This window comes from Cervus elaphus, chromosome 11 (assembly GCF_910594005.1).
Source record: "Cervus elaphus chromosome 11, mCerEla1.1, whole genome shotgun sequence".
NCBI classification, from domain to species: Eukaryota; Metazoa; Chordata; class Mammalia; order Artiodactyla; family Cervidae; genus Cervus; species Cervus elaphus.
In genome coordinates this window covers 92,849,911-92,862,629 of record NC_057825.1, presented here as the reverse complement: position 1 = coordinate 92,862,629, position 12,719 = coordinate 92,849,911, and the positions used below count along the sequence as shown (strand labels likewise).

The 12,719-nt window shown below is 38.6% G+C and overlaps 1 long non-coding RNA gene and 1 pseudogene across 1 annotated transcript; one reads left to right on the top strand and one right to left on the bottom strand.

Annotated features, from left to right (window-relative positions):
• Nucleotides 1–4,481: 4,481 nt before the first annotated feature.
• On the bottom strand, nt 4,482–4,799 carry LOC122703900 (annotated as a pseudogene).
• Nucleotides 4,800–6,434: 1,635 nt separating this feature from the next.
• On the top strand, nt 6,435–12,234 carry LOC122703902. Its single transcript, XR_006343648.1, has 3 exons — nt 6,435–6,475; nt 10,521–10,689; nt 12,122–12,234. It is a non-coding gene; the product is annotated as an uncharacterized LOC122703902 (long non-coding RNA).
• Nucleotides 12,235–12,719: the final 485 nt, after the last annotated feature.

The following is a 12,719-nucleotide window of genomic DNA, read 5'->3' as shown; positions in this document are numbered from 1 at the left end:
ATCCAGTTGTCACTGTTGCTTCTTGACCCATATACAGGTTTCTCAGGAGACGGGTGAGGTGGTCTGTTAATTCCATCTCTTGAGGAATTTTCCACAGTTTGTTATGATCCATGCAACCAAAGGCTTTAGCATAGTCAATGAAGCAGAAGTAGATGTTTTTCTGGAACTCCCTTGCTTTCTCCCTGATCCAATAAATGTTGGCAATTTGATCTCTGGTTCCTCTGCCTCTTTGAAACCCAGCTTGTACATCTGGAAGTTCTTGGTTCATGTACTGCTAAAGCCTAGCTTGAAGGATTTTGAGCATAATCTTACTAGCATGTGAAATAAGTGCAGTTGTACAGTAGTTTGTACATTCTTTGGTATTGTCCTTCTTTGGGATTGGAGTGAAAACTGACCTTTTCCAGTCCTGTGGCCACTGCTGAGTTTTTGTGTGCAGCACTTTAAGAGCATCATCTTTTAGGACTTTAAGCAGCTCAGCTGGAAGTGCATCACCCTCACTAGCCTTCTTCAGAGTAACGCTTCCTAAGGCCCACTTGACTTCACACTCCAGAACGTCCAGCTCTAGATGAGTGACCACACCATCATGGTTATCTTGGTCATTAACAGCTTTTTTTTGTATAGTTCTTTTGTGTATTCTTGCCACCTCTTCTTAATCTCTTCTGCTTCTGTTGGGCCCTAAGCTAATCTTTTTTGTCCTTTATCGTACCCAAGCTTGCATGAAATGTTCCCTTGATATCTCCAGTTTTCTTGAAGACATCTCTAGTATTTCCCATTCTATTGTTTTCTTCTATTTCTTTGCATTGTTCATTTAAGAAGGCCTTATCTTTTTTTGCAATTTTCTGAAACTCTGCATTCAGTTGGGTAAATCTTTCCCTTTCTCCCTTGCCTTTCACTTCTCTTCTTTCCTCAGCTATTCATAAAAGCTCCTCAGACAACCACTTTGCCTTCTTGCATTTCTTTTTCTTTGGGATGGTTTTGGTCACTCCCTCCTGTACAAGATTATGAACCTCTGTCCATATTTCTTCAGGAACTCTGTCTACCAGATCTAATCCCTTGAGTCTATTCATCACCTCCACTGTATAATCATAAGGACTTTGATTTAGGTCATACTTGAATGGCCTAGTGGTTTTCCCTGCTTTTTTCAATTTAAGTCTTAATTTTGCAATAAGGAGCTCATGATCTGAGCCACTGTCAGCTGCAGGTCTTGTTTTTACTAATGTATAAAGCTTCTCCATCTTTGGATGCAAAGAACATGTGCTGACCTGTGCTTAGGCGCTCAGTCGTGTCTGACTCTGCAACTGCATGGACTGTAACCTGCCAGTCTCCTCTGTCCATGGGGATTCTCTTGGAGTGGACAACTTCCAACCCAGTTTATTCATTGCTTTCTGGCTAAACAGAGCCCACTGAAAACTCCTCAGTACTCTGTTCGGTATTTCTTCACCTCCAGAAAATCTTTGGCCAGGCTTACCATGCCAATTCCTAACTCATGGTCACTCAACTCAACTTTCTCTGCTTCTTATCCTTTGTTGTAGAAGATTCTTATAAGAGGTTGCAGACCCAAGTTGGCCCTTGCTGATGGGTCTCTCACTTCTTAATGATTTCTTCCTTTTAAACTGCCCAGAGCATTTATTTCAGATCTACTCTCTCTCCTCATGTTCTCATTCCCAAATCATTTCTCTAATCAGTAGCTTACCTATCTCTGGCTATGTGGAGAAGCATGGGCTGCACATACACTTTTTAACTTCACTTCTCTTACCTCAGGGGAAGACAGTTCTCTCCTCTATTTCTAAATTCAATTTATTTAACCTAAAATACAAACAGTTTGCTCATTTCTCCCACTTCCCAATCCCCACCTCTGGCAACCACCAGCTTGTTCTCTATAAATGTGCTTGGCTTGGGAGGGAGGGTTCTTTTCTTTTTTAGATTTCACATATAAGAGAGAAAAAGCAGTATTTGTGTGTCTCTTTCTGACTTATTTCACTTAACATAATGCCCACAAAATCAATCTATGTTGTCACAAATAGCAAGATTTCATTCATTTTTTATGGCTAAATGATATTCCATTGTATTTATATACCACAATTTATTTATCTATTCCTCTATCAATGGACACTTAGGTTGTTTCTATATCTTGGTTATTGTAAATAATGCTTCAATGAACATGAAGGTGCCTATATCCTTTTGAGTTAATGTTAATGTTTTAATTTTCTTCAGACTAATATCCATTAGTGTAATTGCTGGAAAATATGGTAGCTCTATTTTTAATTTTTTGAAGAATTTTCACAGTGGCTGTATCAATTTATATTCCCAACAGCACAAAAGGGATCCCTTTTATCCACATTCTCACTGAAACTTGTTATTTCTGATTTTTTCTGGTAATATCTATTCTAACAAGTATAAGCTGACATGGGTAGGCAGTTTTGATTGGCATCTTCCTGATGATTAATGATGTAGAGTATCTTCTTATCATGTACGTGGTGATCATCAGTATGTCTTTGGAAAATATGTCTATTCAGATCTTCTGCTCATTTTTTAATTGGATTGTTTGTGGGGAGTTTTATATTGAGTTTTATAAGGTCTTTATATACTCTGGATATTAGTCCCTTATCAGATATATGATTTGCAAATATTTTTTCCTGTTCAGTAGGTTGACTTTAATTTTGTTGATGATTTCCTCTACTGTGCAGAAGCTTTTTAATTTGATGTTACCTCACTTGTTTATTTTTGCTTTCATTGTTTTTTTGTTGGTGGTGGTGGTGTCAGATTCAAAAATCATCAAGACCAATGTCAAGGAGATTACCACTTATGTTTTCTTTTGGGAGTTATATGGTTTCAGGTCTCATATTTAAGTCTTTAATCTATTTTGAATTAATTTGTATGTGGTGTAAGACTGGTCTATTTTCATCCTTTTCCATGTGACTGTCCAATTTTTCCATTGTGTATTCTTGGCTCCTTTGTCACAAATTAGTTGACCATATATATATATATATATATATATATATATATATATATATGTATTATATATATATGGTTTATTTCTGGGTTCCCTATTCTGATAAGATTGGGTCTGTTCAGGGTAGTATGGCTATAAACTGGGCTCCTATTCTGATCCCTTTATCAGAATTCTGATCCATGGATCTATGTGTCAGTTTTTATGCCAATACCATACTACTTTGATTACTATTGCTTGTAATATAATTTGAAATCAGGAAGCATTATGCCTCCAGCTTTGTTCTTCTTTCTCAAGGTTACTTTGGCTATTTAGAGTATTTCATAGTTCCATACAAATTTTAGGATTGTTTGTTTAATTTCTATGGAAAATGTCACTGGGATTCTGATAAGGATAGCACTGAATGTGTACATTGCTTTGAGTATTAGGGACATTTTAACGTTATTAATTATTTCTGTCCATGAGCATGAAATATCTCTCTATTTATCTGAATCTTCTTTAATTTGTTTCATTAATGTCTTGGGCTTTTCAGTACATAGGTCTTCCACCTCCTTAGCTAAATTTAGTCCTAGATATTTTATTCTTTTTGGTACAATTGCAAATGGAATTGTTTTATTAATTTCCCTTTCCAATAGCTCATTATTACTGTTTTATAAATGCAACATATTTTTGTGTACTGATTTTGTATCCTACAAATTTCATGAATTTGTTCATTAGATAACTAATTTTTTTGTCCATTAGATAACAATTTTTTGATGGAGTCTTCAGAGTTTTCTACATATAATACCATGTCAAATAGTGACAGTTTTACTTCTTCCTTTCCAATTTGGACAACTTTTGTTTCTTATTCTTGCCTAATTGCTCTGGCTAAGACTTTCAATACTATGTTAAATAAAAGTGATGAGGGGAAATTCTTGTCTTGATCCTGATCTTAAATAAAAAGTTTTCAGTTTTCACCATTAAGTATGATGCTAGTTATGGACTTGTCATATATGGCCTTTTTATGTTTAAACATGTTTTCTCTATACCCACTTTGTTGAGGGTTTTTAATCATAAGCTGAATTTTGTACAATGCTTTTTCTGCATCTATTGAGATGATCACACAATGTTTACCCTGCATTTTTTCAATGTAGTATATCACATTGACTGATTTGTGGATGATGAGCCATCTTTGCATTCCTGGGATAAATCCCACTTAATAATGGTGAATGATCATTTTAATGTATTATTGAATTTGATTTGCTAATATTTTGTTGAGGATCTATGTTCATCAGGGATATTGGCATGTAATCTTCTTTTCTTGTGGAATCCTTGTCTTATTTTGACATCAGGGTAATGCTGGCCTCATAAAATGAGATTGGAATAGTCCTTCCTCTTCTATTTTGTGACAAGTTTGAGAAATATTGGTGCTAATTCTTCTTTGAATGTTTGGTTGAATTTACCAGTGAAAACATTTGGCCATGGACTTTCTTTTGTTGAGAGATTTGTTTGTTTTTTTAAAATCCACAACTTTATTCATTTTTCAATAAATTTAAATCTTTGAAGGAAAAAGCATCACATGAATCCTTTGTCCAATGGCCTTAGCACAAAAGTTGCTTCAGACTTTGGCATGAACTCTGCCACTGTTCCTGAGTGTGAGTTATCTTTTCCCAGATAACTCTGGTTTTGTTGGATTTTCTGTGTTGTTCTTTGCTTTGTACACATAAGCACATCTCTTGCGTAGATAGAATTCAATTTCATCTTGGACATACACACCTTCAATTTTCAGGAAAGCTGTGTGCTCCCTCTGGTTCCGTAGACCCTGATTAAAACCAGCAACAATAGCCTTGGACCACAGCCTTCCAGACATATTTATTGTTTTAGGAGTCCTGTTCCCAGCAGGCCGGAGGTCAGGGGACCAGCACCATTGGTCCCATATCTCCTCAATCCTGTCCTCTCTGTTGCTGGAATCCATAGAAATCAATAGCTGGTAGAGCCTTGGAGTGTCTCAGCAGGAGCAAATAGTTGAGCCTCAAGAGATTTTTTTATTAATCATTCAACCTCCTTACTAGTAATTAGCCTGTTCGTATTTTCTATTGCATCATGGTTCAGTCCTGACAGATTGTTGTTTTTAGGAATTTATTCATTTCTTCTAGGTTGTTAGATTTGTTGGAGTGTAATTGTTACTAGTAGTCTCTTATGATTCTTTGTATTTCGTATATTTGAATCACCATGAGTAAGACAAGTAAACTGCAGACTAACATCAGCATATTTGATCACAAGTAGGGCTATTGTCAGTGATATGTCTCTCTAAATGGTGAACAACAACCTCTGGTTAAGTTCAAAACAAGACAAAGTCCAGTCACCCCTGGTTTTATATGGTAGCTACATTCTTAGAAATGAAAAAAAAAAAAAAAGAAATGGAAATCTATGGAAATCTCAAGGTACAGCAAATCTATGCAAAAAATAATTGGTGTGTTTGTATTAAATAGTGTTGATATCCTGAATCAAATCACTAAAAATGACTTCATAACTGACCAGGAGGACATTAAGAGTGAAATAGAACACAGATGAAGTTGCCAAATAAAAAGGCAATATTTGAGACATACTGATAAAAAAATATATTTGTTGCTTATCTGAAATTTGAAATTCAACTGAGTGGCCTTATTTTATCTGGCAACCCTAGACCCATGGCAGTCTGTTTTATGCGACTGTTCGACAAGTCAGCTAACATTTTTGTCCCCATATACTATATACTAGCAGGCCACTTCATTTCTCTACATTCACAACACTCTGTCACTGAATGTGTGAGGTTCCCCTCACACCTACTAATTTCTCCAACACCAACTAGGCATACTACAATTCAGTTTTGACACTAAGTACTCAGAATTAGTGCAGATCCCACAGGTTAATATCTCAGTCTTACGAGACTGCCCCCAGTTTCAACACCAATCACAGTCCTAGGTTGTCACCTGTACTCCTGATCAAATTGGGATTTCCACAACCCCCTCGTCAGGTTTGATAATTTTCTGCAGTGGTTCACAAAACTTGGAGAAACATTAGCTGACATTTAAAAGTTTATTTTTTAGAGTATGATAAGGGATACAGACAAACAGCAAGATGAAGAAGTGCATAAAGTGAATTCTGGAAGGGTCCTGAGCGCTGGAGCTTCTGTCCCCAAGGAATTTGGGATGCACTACCCTCCCAACACTTGGAGAAGGGAATGGCTACCCACTCCAGTATTCTTGCCTGGAGAATTCCAAGAACAGAGGAGCCTGGAGGATTACATCCATAAGCTACAGTCCATGGGGTAGGACACAGCTGAGCAACTAACACACACGCACAGCTTCCCAGCACCTCAATGTGTTTGCCAACCCAGAAACATTCTGAACACTATAGTATGGGAATTTTTATAGCAACTTCAGCATGTAGACATGATTGATTATTAATTCAATGTCTAACCTCTTCTCTCCCCAGAGGATAGGCGGTGAGGAAATTTCCAAGCCTCTAATCACGACTTGGACCTTCTGGTGACCATCCTGCATAGTGAGTAAGACACTCCTAGCATGCAATGGCACCCAACTCCAGTACTCTCACCTGGAAAATCCCATGGACGGAGGAGCCTGGTGGGCTGCGGTCCATGGGGTCGCTAAGAGTCGGACACGACTGAGCAACTTCACTTTAATGCATTGGAGAAGGAAATGGCAACCCACTCCAGTGTTCTTGCCTGGAGAATCCCAGAGACGGGGGAGCCTGGTGGGCTGCCGTCTATGGTGTCGCACAGAGTCAGACACGACTGAAGCAGAGCAGCAGCGGCAGCATGCTTATTACTCAGGAAATTGGAAAGGTTTTTGGAGCTTTGTGTCAGGAACCAGGAGCAAAGACCAAATATGTATTTCTCTTTTTATGTAACAGAATCCCAATAACTCTTTTAAAAATTCTCACAACTTCCAAAATGCCTTTTATGGGATCTGTCCCTATTGAGAACCACTGTCCTACAGTGAAGATCACCAGAAGAATCCTACGTGTGCACAAAGAGCCCTGATTAACTTTTTGGTGATTGAATCAAACCTTAACAAACAGCTAAAGATTCACAGACATTTGAAAAAGATCCTCAAAGTGAAAAACAATGATGAGAACAAGTGGAATTCTAGAAATAGAAAACAGAAAATTGAGAAAGGAAGATATTCTTCAAGCAAATAATTTATGAACAATCCTTTGTACCAAAAGACTTGAGCTTCAAGATTAAAAGAGCTCACTGAGTGGCCGTGCAAAGGATACAGTCCACATCATGATAACATTTCAGAACACCAGGGACGAATAGAGGTTTCTAAAGTAAAAGAAAAAGTATATTAAAATAACTACAAATAAGAAGGGCCATTCCTCTGCTGCAATATAGGGAACTAGAAAATATGGAAGAATGTGTTCAAAATTCCAAGGGAAAAAAAAAAAAACATTTTCAGTCCATTCTATACCCAGTTGAATTATCTATCAGCTATGAAGATAAAGGAAAATTCAGGCTTGAAAAGTTTGAAAAGACTTTTCTCCCATGTATTTTTTTCTCAAGAAGCTATTTGAAAATGTGATCCATGAAAAATTAGGGAGTTAATAAACCCCAAAAGAGAAAGTCATGTCATATAAGTATCGGACTCAGACACAGGCAATTTCCAGGTTTATGAAGGGAAGTTCCAGAGCTGTAGCTACATAACTGGCCCAGAGAGTAAGACATTTGCTTGGATCAAGATAATGGAGGCAGAAAAGTTGTCTGAAAGTTATCTGAGAAGTTATCTGATACATTTAACTGTGTGAACAATTGTGTTAAGAATCCGACCATTAGAACCAAGACATTTCAGCAAAAGAGGGCAGAGGGGCAGAGGAGCAATTATTAACCCTAATAATATCAAAATGTTTATAGGAAAGGAGGAATGAATAGTTTTTGGCTTTTCAATGAACAGTATTTATATAGTCATAATACTGGAAATGAATTTAACCAAGAATTTGAGTACTGGCAAAAAGAAGGAAGTAGCAAGAAGGCAATATCCATTTAACTAATGAGAAAGCCCATAGTTAAGTCTTCCAACCAATTACATATATGCATATCCATAGAAAAATAAACAGTAAAGAAAAGAAGGAACTAACAATAGTTTTAAAGTTTAACTGGACAAGGGTAGCTGTTTTTCCTTATGAGACTTTTGCAATAATTTAATATTTAAAGCTATATGTTTCTAGATAAAAGTAAACATTAATTTCAAGAAATTAATATGGCTGTGGTAGTAGTCTGGAGGACTTCCCTGGTGGTCCAGTGGTTAAGAATCCCCCTGTCAACGCAGAGAGCATGGGTTCCTTCCCTAGTCTGGGGAGGACTTCCCACATGCCTTGGGACAACTGAGCCTGTGCAGACTCTGAGCACATGCTCTGGAGACCACACGCTGCAACCACTGAGCCTGCTCGCTGCGGCTGGAGAAAGGCTGTGCACAGCAGCCGCCAAAATAAAATAAAATTGATCCTTTTTTTTAAAAGTAATCTGGAAACTTTTTTTGTTTTGTTCTGTGTGGGTTTTTGGTTTTTGTTTCCTTTTGTCTGTGCTTTGTCCAGTTTTGGTGGATGGGGTGGGCAGCGGGGAGCTGCTCTTCCTTGAGGTGTGCGGGCTTTCGATTGCAATGGCTTCTCCTGTTGGGGAGCAAGGCTCCAGACTCAGGGGCTCAGCAGCTGCAGCATACAGGCTTCGCTGCTCCTCAGCACGTGAAATTTTCTCAGACCAGGGACTGAGCCAGTGTCCCCTGCACTGGCAGCTGGATTGTTCACCACTGGACCACCAGGGAAGTCCTGGAAACTTTTGAAAGTAGGAGAATCTGCTGCATTCTGACAGTAAATTTATTCCTTAAGCTACTTTCTGTCTCGTGATGGTACAAAATAGATCAGCCTCTTTAAATATGGAAATCAGTGACTCCTGTTTAGAAAAGGACAGGGGAGGGAAGGGGTTTGGAAGAACCTGCTATGACCATAATCTTGCTGTCTTATTCACTGCTTTGGCAAGTCACCAGGAACAGAAAACTGCTTTCTTTACCACATAGAGCAACAAGAAAGAAACGAGTGGTTGGATAACAAGGACTGATAAATGTCTCACTCAGAGGAAGCCTGGGCCTCCTAAAAGTTATAAATTACAACTTTGGTGACACTTATCAGAGTTCCTGAAGTTGCAACTGGGACATGGAGAAACTACAAAAGACTGGTGTTTTTTTCAAACACAAAGAAAGACCTGGAGTCAGTTTAAACAAAAATTCCCATCTATTGAAGCAGATTGGTAAGAAAAAAATCTATGAGGTGTGTCTACCTCTTCAAATCTTGCTCTAAATTGCAGGTTGCCTTTCATGCATGAGATTAGAGATTTAAGATTTAAGAAATTGTCCAATTGCTGTTCAGTTTTAATGGAGGAGTTTTGTTTTGGTAGGAAAAAAACACACAAATGGACTGAATGGGGTGCTATAGTTTGTGATTCTGTTAGCCATACTTAGGAAAAACCTGTCTGCCATGATTCAAATGGGTGGCAGCTCTACCTGGGCTACAGAACTGGTGTGTAAAAAGAGACATCATCTTATGGCCTCACCATCCTGTTTCTGGGACTTCATGAGAAATGGTACTTTCCTTTTGGGGCCTATAGGCCACCTAGGCCACCTCAAGCCAGATCTGAAGATTTGTACATGGTTCATCACAAATTCTGGTTGAGGCATTGACATTGTTTTGATTCCAAGACAAGAATGGACTATATCCCAATGTGCTTTAATAAATATTCCATTAAGAAACTTTGAATTTTTAGTAAGAGAAATTGAAAAACCTATGAATTAGAGATTTCAGGCAATCATTTCTGAAAAGGTTTTTACCAAGTTTTGGTTGGTTTTTCATTACATATTTATTAAGTAGACCCTAAAGACGAAAAGATAGACATAGGACACAAGCAGTATGTGTGAGTGTACTGTTGGGGCTCAGGGCAGGCCACCCCAGAATATGTCTCAATGGCATATTATTTTTGAACTAAAGTTACTTAAGAAATGGATTATGCAAGAGGGACACTTTGACCTTTCTTTCCGTCTACCTGAAAGTAGGAAATAAATCTCCCAAATGAAAAGTGCCCTCCCTATACTAAGAGGCAGAAAGTGAAAGTGAAGTCGCTCAGTCATGTCCAACTTTTTGTGACCCCATGGACTGCAGCCCACCAGGCTACAGGATCCATGGGATCCTCCAGGCAAGAGTACTGGAGTAGGTTGCCATTTCCTTCTCTAAAAGGTAGGACATCCTTATGACCAGAGACAGGGGATTCAAAGCCAAGAAGCCTATGTAGACAAACTTTATTACTTATTTACTAATCTTCCACCCAAACCCAAACTTTGCTTAAATTCCTAACTAATTAAGCACCCAAACCTAAGTTTCTTCCTCCTGCTAATTCCTCTCAAATTTATTGTTTCTTTTCTAAAAAGTATAAAGGCTGTCTTCTTTGGCTACTTCTTAGGTCCCATTCAATGAGACCTCCGTGAAAATGAATTAAACTCATCTCTTCTTCTGTTAATCTCTCTTGTGTCGATTTTATTATTAGCTCAGCCACAAGAACTCAAGAAGGGTAGAGGGGGAAACTTCCTTCTTCCTGAAGGTACCCTGGGTAGAAGGAGCAGCTTTAAATTCTCAGAGGTGTCTGACACAGGTTTTGGCATCCTTTTGGGATGTAGAAATCACCATCTCAAACTGCAGAGTTCTCAGCTCTCCAGGTAAGCTCTGGCAAAGTCCCCCTTCACAACTGATGAAATACAGAGTTTTCCTGGACTCTGGCTGCAGAAGTCTGCCTGTTAATCAGGAAATAGTCACTCGGGGCATTGTGGGTAAGATAGGATGTCAGCGCAGAGCTGTCCACACCAGCAGTCCTTGCACAGTCGTGGTGGACTTCATGAGGATAAGAAAACAGGAGAGGGAAAGCTCTGCCTCATTCCCCCTGTTTCCTGCCTTTCAACTTCCTCTAGTAGTAAAATGCTAGCCACACAACTTTCCCCACTCTTCAAGAAACCAAATACTACTTAATTACTGCAGATACTAGCTACTATTCATGGAGTGGTTACTATGTGCCAGGCACATGCCTCATTTCTCTGTAACAACCTCACAAGAAGAGAGGTGCCATTTTCCAGATGAGGAAGCAGAGGCTTTAAGAGGTAGTAACATGCTGAAGATCATGTAGTGCTGGCATTCAAATTTACACAGTTTGAGCAGATATCCTATTTCTATTTATTTTTGTATAAATAAACTTGAGTTGGATTTTTTGTCACTTACAACCAAAGAGTGTTATCCAGTAGGGATGATTAATGTGACACTGTACATCAACCATTGGAGAAGGCGATGGCACCCCACTCCAGTACTCTCACCTGGAAAATCCCATGGACACAGAGGCCTGCTAGGCTGCAGTCCATGGGGTCGCTAGGAGTCAGACACGACTGAGCGACTTCACTTTCCCTTTTCACTTTCATGCATTGGAGAAGGAAATGGCAACCCACTCCAGTGTTCTTGCCTGGAGAATCCCAGGGACGGGGGCAGCCTGGTGGGCTGCTGTCTGTGGGGTCGCACAGAGTCAGACACGACTGAAGTGACTTAGCAGCAGTACATCAACCATGGCAAAACGTGAAACCACCAGGCCCCAAGAAAGGCACTGAGTCTCAGAATCTTCTGGAACTGGAGCTTCAAATGCTCCAGTGCTTCATTCCTATTTCTATTCTTGCTTTCTTCCACTGAATGGTTGATGGTTAGAGTAGGGGGATTCTTTCTGAGATTTCAAGTAATTTTTAATTTAGTCTAATATTTGTCTTTTTATTTTTCTACACTGAATATGTATTTCTTACATAGTTTTTTAAAAGTGTGAGGAAAACAAAATCAAAATGAACTTCTGAATGCTAATTACTCATCACTACTTAATTGCTCATGATCCCAGAAATATATATATATACATACTCCTGCATGCCAGGAGAGTGGATTTAAACGTGGCTGGATAAAATGTTGAAATGTCCATTATTTTTCTCTCTCTCATTTTCTCTTTCTCTTTTTCTTTCACCCCAACTTAAGGGGTAGCCTGCTCTACTTCAAGGGAGCTATGTGATAGGACAGAAAATAAAAATAGTATGCAAAATACTTTCCTTTCTGGCTTTTGTTTCCAAAAAGGTAAGGGCCAGAAAGAGAAGAGGAATCGTAAGTGGAAGCAGAATATGTGGAAGAACCATGAACAGAAAATGATCTCCTCAATACTAAGAAAAGACTCACCAGGGAGAAGAGTAGTAAGTTGATAGTCTCAGAGTAATGACACCAAAGATTAAGCTTTTTTTCCCTACTATTACATAATTATCTAAAAATTTTAAAACAACTTTTTTAGTAATTCATACACCAATGAATATAAAAGTAGAGGTGGAAAGTACCGACATAGGACAATATTTAACATCGACAAGAGTCACCTAAACAGGCACCTCCACCAAAAACTTTAGAAAGTCTGAAGTGAGGAAAAAGTCATTGAATCAAGGATCTGGAGTTATTCCTACTTTGAAGCCACTCCTTTAATTTTAAAGCTCTCTAGAAACAGAGATGAAACAAGGAGTAAAGTTCTGTGGAGATATTTTTAGTACCCTGCTTTCTTAAAAGCTTAAGGGAATTGGCACGTTCATATTTTTTACGTGTAAATGGTCTGTCCTGGTTTCTGCTTTTCAGCTTCTGGATGTCATTCACCAAGGATCAGTGAGCTGGATGTTCCATAGGTGTGATCCAAAAT